The sequence below is a fragment of the Ambystoma mexicanum genome, chromosome 8, assembly GCF_040938575.1.
Source record: "Ambystoma mexicanum isolate Mex_15411 chromosome 8, UKY_AmexF1_1, whole genome shotgun sequence".
NCBI classification, from domain to species: Eukaryota; Metazoa; Chordata; class Amphibia; order Caudata; family Ambystomatidae; genus Ambystoma; species Ambystoma mexicanum.
In genome coordinates, this window is record NC_090929.1 from 440731235 (window position 1) to 440737825 (window position 6591).

General features: G+C 47.9%; 1 protein-coding gene across 1 annotated transcript in view; it reads right to left on the reverse strand.

The window, feature by feature from the left end:
* NMNAT1 (nicotinamide nucleotide adenylyltransferase 1) overlaps positions 1–6244 on the reverse strand; it is a 383145-nt gene extending 376901 nt beyond the window's left edge. Inside the window, exon 1 of the mRNA XM_069610001.1 lies at positions 6115–6244. The gene's annotated coding sequence lies outside the window, so the exon portion shown is untranslated. The remainder of the gene's footprint in view (positions 1–6114) is intronic.
* Between the last annotated feature and the right edge of the window lie 347 nt (positions 6245–6591).

Consider the following 6591-nt stretch of genomic DNA (forward strand, 5'->3'; position numbering starts at 1 on the left):
GCCGAAAACAGGGATTTTCCCCTCCAGAAAAAAGCTGGAGGGAAAACAGCTGATTTAGCGCCCAACTCGTGATAGGGCCAGCCCTTAAATGCGGCGGTAATACCATTACCACTGCATTTAAGGGCTACAGCCCAACTCGTGATGAGGCCCCAAGTCTTGAGAAAGATTCTAGACTGCAAAGAAAACTGATCACTAAACAGTTAATATGAAGCTGCCTTACGGAGGAGGGCTAACCTTCGTTTTAGTAAATCTGAACTATCTAGACACCCAAAACACACTGTGCTAGCACTTTATTGCAGAACAATCTCCAGAGGGATCCAAAAAAGGTCTACCTGCCATGCAGACGGCTAAGTGAACCCATTCACTAACAAAGTGTCTCCTTGAGCAATCGTACTGACAGACACTTGCGGGGATGATAATGCTGAGTTGCTGAAACGCCCAGTGACAAAGAGGCTGTAATAACATGAATGGAAAATAACACCCCTCCCAGACCCCTCTATGCCACTGAGAGAGATTCTCCCTTCCTAGGGAAAAGATAAACTTCCTCCACTTACCTAAGGAAAACCCCCCCAGAAGAGAGACCTTACCTCTCTTCAATATATACTCTTGCACATAAAACCAACCCCCATGACTGTAAGAGAGGGGCCCCATTAACTCCACTGGACACTGGAAAAACGGAGAAAACTTAACTAGAAACAAAAGCAAGCATCATCTGGACCTCTTAGGACCTGAGGTGAGCCTGCAGTGGCTCCGCTAAGTTAGTGAAATAACAGGAAACTGTTGAAGTGGAAAGGGAACAGACGGGAAGCAAATTGTCCAGCGCGAGCTCCACACTGGTCATGAACGAGAACTTCTGCTAAAGGGAAAACAGAAAAACCATCAGGAGATCCTCCCAGAGGTGTAACCTTAGTAGGCAATCCCCCCCTAAATGGGTAGCTGGGGGGGGAGGTTGTGGGGGAGGGGCAAGGGCTTGGGATAATTATCGAGCTCAGTAATTGAAACTGGGAAGGAATACTGGGTCCACCGTCCCTTCCAAATTGAGGTCTGGACCTCCGCGTGCCTGAAAGGCTGACCAGCTTCTCCAGAGATCAGGGGAAAGGATCAAGGAGAAAAAAGGTCAAGGGAAAGAGAATGAAAATAAACAGCCATCTATAAACTGCAACAAGAAACACCTTGAGATCACCAATTATTTGTATAATGAAATAGGGGCTGAGCTGGCAATTTTTATTGTGAAAGAAATGCCTAAGGAAAAAGGACTGAGTTGTCCTGTACTAACTAAACTATGGGCCGACAGAATTTTACTGAAAGACTTAGGTTAGCACGTGAGGGTAAAAAACTGTGCTTGTACTCCTCGAGCATAGGAGAATCTCTATACACCGCTAGACAAATTAGCGGAATAGGCAAAGTCTTGGGAGAAAAAAGGCTATAGGGGCGGTGCTATAACTTTATTATTATTAGGTCATCTTACCTCTGATATCAGCCATTGTTCCCCAAACACTGCATCAGGGTGAGACCCTGGGTTGCTCCACGTTGTCTTGATTACAAGACTAAACAGTTGCCTTTGAGCTGACCTTGTCTCCGCCAACATTTTTTAATATTGGCTCGTTTAATGACACATTGGGACAAATAGAAAGGGAAAACACACCACCCTTTAAGGACTGGAAACGGTGTTGCCAAGCAGGCAAACCCCATGCGCACATCATGCCCCACAGCCCGTGCACGTCATTAGGGAAATTAGTGGATATTTCTCTCTGCAGCTAGTCAAGAGAAAAAACTCAGTAACCCAAAACAACACACGGTACAATCCTTCAAGACTTCATCTATCCCCCTTTTGGGGGTCTTTCCCTTTTCTGGGCAAAGAAGGATACCATGACTATCTAATATTTTGAAGGCGAGTAGGTGATGGCTAGAGAGGAAGGTAGGCCCCCCTATCCTATAGGTCTGTTAACGAGCCTCCAAACACTCTTTTCTTTGAAGAACTAAATAAATAAATAAACATAAAAATAAATATAAAATACAATCTAGTACCCCTAGAAAGTGGCATTACGTTCCAACAGGGGTCCGAACTCAGGCCCCTTTATAAAAAGCTGGTGCTTATTGAGCCATTCGGGCTACTGCCAATAGGAACGTTAATGTGCTTCATGCACAGCTTAAAATATTGTTTATCAAAAGAGTACACTGAGCAAGTGTACCTCAAACTGCTCACCCTAGCAGGGTGCGGAAACCAGCAGTAAACGAGGGGCAACCTCGCAGTAGAACATAGGCAAAGCCTGCCACCGAGCAGGTTATGGCACACCTACAATGAAGGAAATCACCAACGCAATATGCAGCACTTAAACCAAGCTGCAGACTGGCAGTGCATTAGGTGCTGGTATTTTAATATTTCTTAGCGGTATTCAAACCCCTGTTCCTCTGCGTGGTCTTGCTTCAAAGGCAGGCGCATTGCCAATAAGCCACTTACAAAATTCTTATTAAAATATGAAATTTAAATATATAATTTTCTTTTAAAACATATATAAATAAATATGTACTGAACATGAGGGGAAACAAACCCAGGTCTTCCTGCCTGGTAACCGTGGCACTCTATTATTGAGCCACCCTGTCTCTGTAGTGAAGCAGAAGCTTTGTTACATAAACTATTCACTTGAAAACACAGGGCCCATGGGCCATGAAGGGCAGGCAAGCCCACTACAGCACCTGGAATCCCAGGCATTTTAAAAATAAACAAACACAAATGCTTTAGCAGCTTCCTTCATACCGGCGTGCACCTCCCTGGAAACCAATTATTCATTTTTAAGCATGTTTGCCCTTTTATACAGGGTTTAAAAGGTAACACTTCAAAAGGCTGGCAAGTAAGAGGAAGGAGTACAGCACTGGCCATGGGGGAGTCTAGCAGCCCACACAATTGTCCCTGGGAGCCAAGCAACAAGACTGTTTTAGTCAAGATTTAGGAAAGTGAGGCTTGAAGGGGTACTGATGGTCTTGTACATTTTTTTTTTTTAAATTAAACAAACACACTGGACCGTGCACAGAACCATCACTGGGAAGACAAGCCCTGCCAGGCGACCTCTAAATCAAAGACAGACCCGTGGTTAAAGAAAACAAACCGTACACGCTCACCAGAAGCTCCATGTGAACAACTGCTACCATAATGACACAAACACATTAATTAAAGCAACGGGCCGCACGCGGCCTCCCGGATACAGTGTTATAGCAGAACAACTTCCTTTATACAATAAAGGAACCAATATATATATTAACCTTACACAATTTACGGCCTTAATGTACTGATAAGGCCTAGCACTACTGACTAACATGCAAAACACAACGAAAGGAGTGACTTAGTTGTGGTGTCAGCAGCACAGAAAGAGGAGTTGGGATTGGAGTAAAGGACATATATAGAGGAGGGTCCCTGCCCATTGGTCTCCTGCAGGGCATGACCTGTCCTTCATGATGGATTGGGGAGTTTTCCCTTACATTGACATGAAATCAGTTCTTAATTTGTAGCAAAATAAGTGCCAGTGCCCAAAAAATATTGGCCCCATAATGCTGGGTGTGGCGCCGCCCCGCAGTGCGGATGCGCGGCCCGCACCATTTCAGTGCTAGACCTACCTAGATCGGCCCACCACCAGCCCATCAAACTGCTGCTGCTCCATGTCACATGATTGGCGCTGCAGCAAATGCTGGCACAGGCTAGTAGTGGGATGGATGGGGCAGGGCACACATGGGTTGGGAATGATTATGGGTAGTAAGTGTTACCAATCTCTACTTCCCAACCTCGGGATTGGGGAAGCCTGCACTAGGGGGGTGGAACTTCAATGAGAAACAAGAGAGGGGACGTCCCTTAGGGCCCCGCATTTCCCACACAATTCATTTCGTATGAGTCATTTGAAATTTCCGAAAGACACCTCAAACATCCTGTCACAGGTGGCCTTAAAAATCCCCAATCTGTGACAGTAGTGGTAAATCGGCTCACTAAAATGGCACATTTGGCACCCTTTAAAGTAATGTCATACTCTAGTAAGTTAGGAGACATTTCTTTATAAAACATGTGAAATGATTACATAGAGTTTATGGATTATCTCAGATCAGGCAACACAATTCATGTCATTCTTTGTAAGTCAAATCGATTTGTGTGCCCATTGGAAGTGACATACAACTCTGAACCAGCTTTCATCCAAAAACAGACAGCTAATCAGAGAGGCTTATCATGGCGTAGAACAATATTTACTATGTTTGAGTGCTCTTGCTACCTATATACGGGTAGATTTAATCTGGAGTGCTACATTTGCTTACAACAACAACCAACATAGCTCAACCCAGGCAACACCTTTCTTCCTTGGGTATGGTTTCCACCCCGAAATTATACCCATTAGCATGGTACCGAATGACATGCAAGAATTTAAGTAACTCCTTGAACTCAGTCCTCGTAGACAGCCTAGGAAAATGAAAGAGAGAAAACATTCAATGCAGGGATTAGGTGTGGTTATCCACAAAACACACACGCACGTTTTATTGGTCTCCTCCGAGCTCAGGCTAAGTAAGGTAGGACCAGTAGCTATCAGTTTAGGTCTACCAGCCTAAGTGTGCATACAACTCATGTTTCATGTGTCCTCGTTGAAGCCAGCAAACAGAAAACTTTCCATACCACTTCCAGCATTGGGTACACGTGATATTAGACTCCAAATGAAAGCACAATACTCTTTGATATTCAATGACACCGGGCGGCCACAGACAGTGAAAGTTGCAGGGTCCGGGGGGGCCACAGGCCGGGGCTCGGGCACTGCTGTTATTATTTGCTGCCCCGGCGGCCGTTACATTATAATTGCGGCCGCCGGGGCAGCACTGCCACTGGCTAACTGCCATGATTGCTGACGCAGCGCCACATTGGATACACCGAGATGAGAATTCCCAGTCCCAACCAGCTAGAGCATGAGACCATGGGCGAGGTGATCCAGCAGGCTGCCTCTCCTCGCCCGTTAATGCCGCCCCGGGCCCGGACGCCAGAATCTTCCTCTGTTTGCTCTTTATTTCTCGTGCACCATGTGTCCTCAGAGCACTACAAGGCTCTCTCATGATATGAAAAGGAATGCCCTCCATCACCCCAGCCGTCTCCACCAAGGTCTGGCGCAGTCATGGACACCACAGTGAGTTTGGCTCTGCCAGCCAGCTCGGCCGTCCTTGGTGGACCGTGGCTCGTGGAATGCAGATGAACGATGATGGCAGCAGGGCGGCAGAGGTTGGTTTAACTATGCAAGAGGCTGTGCCCCATTGGCGCTAGACCATGTCTGCCGTGCGACCCGCATTGGACAGCAAGAGACAGGTCACGGGCAGCAGCAAGCGCCTGAGCTCACCTTGTCATCGGAGCACTCTCTGCAGTCAGCACTGAGGGCGGCCGTCTGGGACTAGGCTGCCTGCACCTGCGCATGTCCTGTGCACCAGGGCACGTGCGGTTTACGATGCCCGGGCGGTGCCCCCCACAAAAGCACAGGCCCGAGCCACCCAGGCACTGCCCCGGCGGGAGCCGGGCCGAAATGCAGCAGCCTATGCCAGCTGTAGAGTGAACCACCCAGGCTGGATTAGACCCGGCCAGTCCAGCACTGCGCTCTAACATTTTGGAACAAATAAAATGTATCCAAGTAACGCCGGTTTACCATCTATCCCAGGCACAATTTGTGGGCTGCTGGTCCTGTGGAGAATTCTGGGATGCGTCCACATGTTGACATGGGGAGCATACCCTAACGCGGCCTGCCTTGATGCCAGCGCCGTCCGCTCGCATTGCCTCGCACCCACGGCCTGCCAGGTGCTTGGGCCAATCCTAAGCCTGCAGGGGGCCGCGCAGCAGGCCGCAGGCACACACTAGTCACCGCACCTGCTCAGTCAAATTTTGGGGGGTTCAGGGGGGACCGCCACTACCTACACTATTATCATGGCATTGCGCTGCCCACCGCCGTGGATGTCGTAAGTTCACAAGTTCACAACATATTCACGGCGGTGGCCGGGCGGCAGACATGAACTGACGCAATAATCTAACTAACTTAGCTTAGCTAAATTAGTTTAGTGGTGAAAATGAAAATCCGGACAGAAAGTTTACCTGACAGACACTTGACTTACCTTAGCAGCCTGCCTAAGGAACTTAAGCTGAGACTGAAAGCCTGCAACTGTAGTAGGCCGCACACGACCACACGTGGGGCAGGCAGGCTTTCTCACGAGTCACACCACGGCCACGTCTGATCAAATCAAGTGTGCCTCGTGAAGTGACGGAGGCCTGCCTGACATCGCAACAACAACACATGACCCACGCACGTCATCATGTCATTTCACTGGCTGGAGAGAACAGCCAATGAAAACTGTACATTCTGTGTTACTATACAGAATGCATCAAATACTGCATAGTAACAACAGAATGTTGGTTTTCATTGGCTGTTTGTTGCTGTACTCCCAGGCCGAGCAGCCAGCCATGGCCTGCAACTGCAAGCAGAGCTGCAGAGCAATGATTTATGATCTTGGAACGGTTGAAACTGAACAAACAAAGTAATTGCACATGCCCAGCCATGTTCCGGTCCCCAAAAAAGAGTGCCGGTGTTGGGA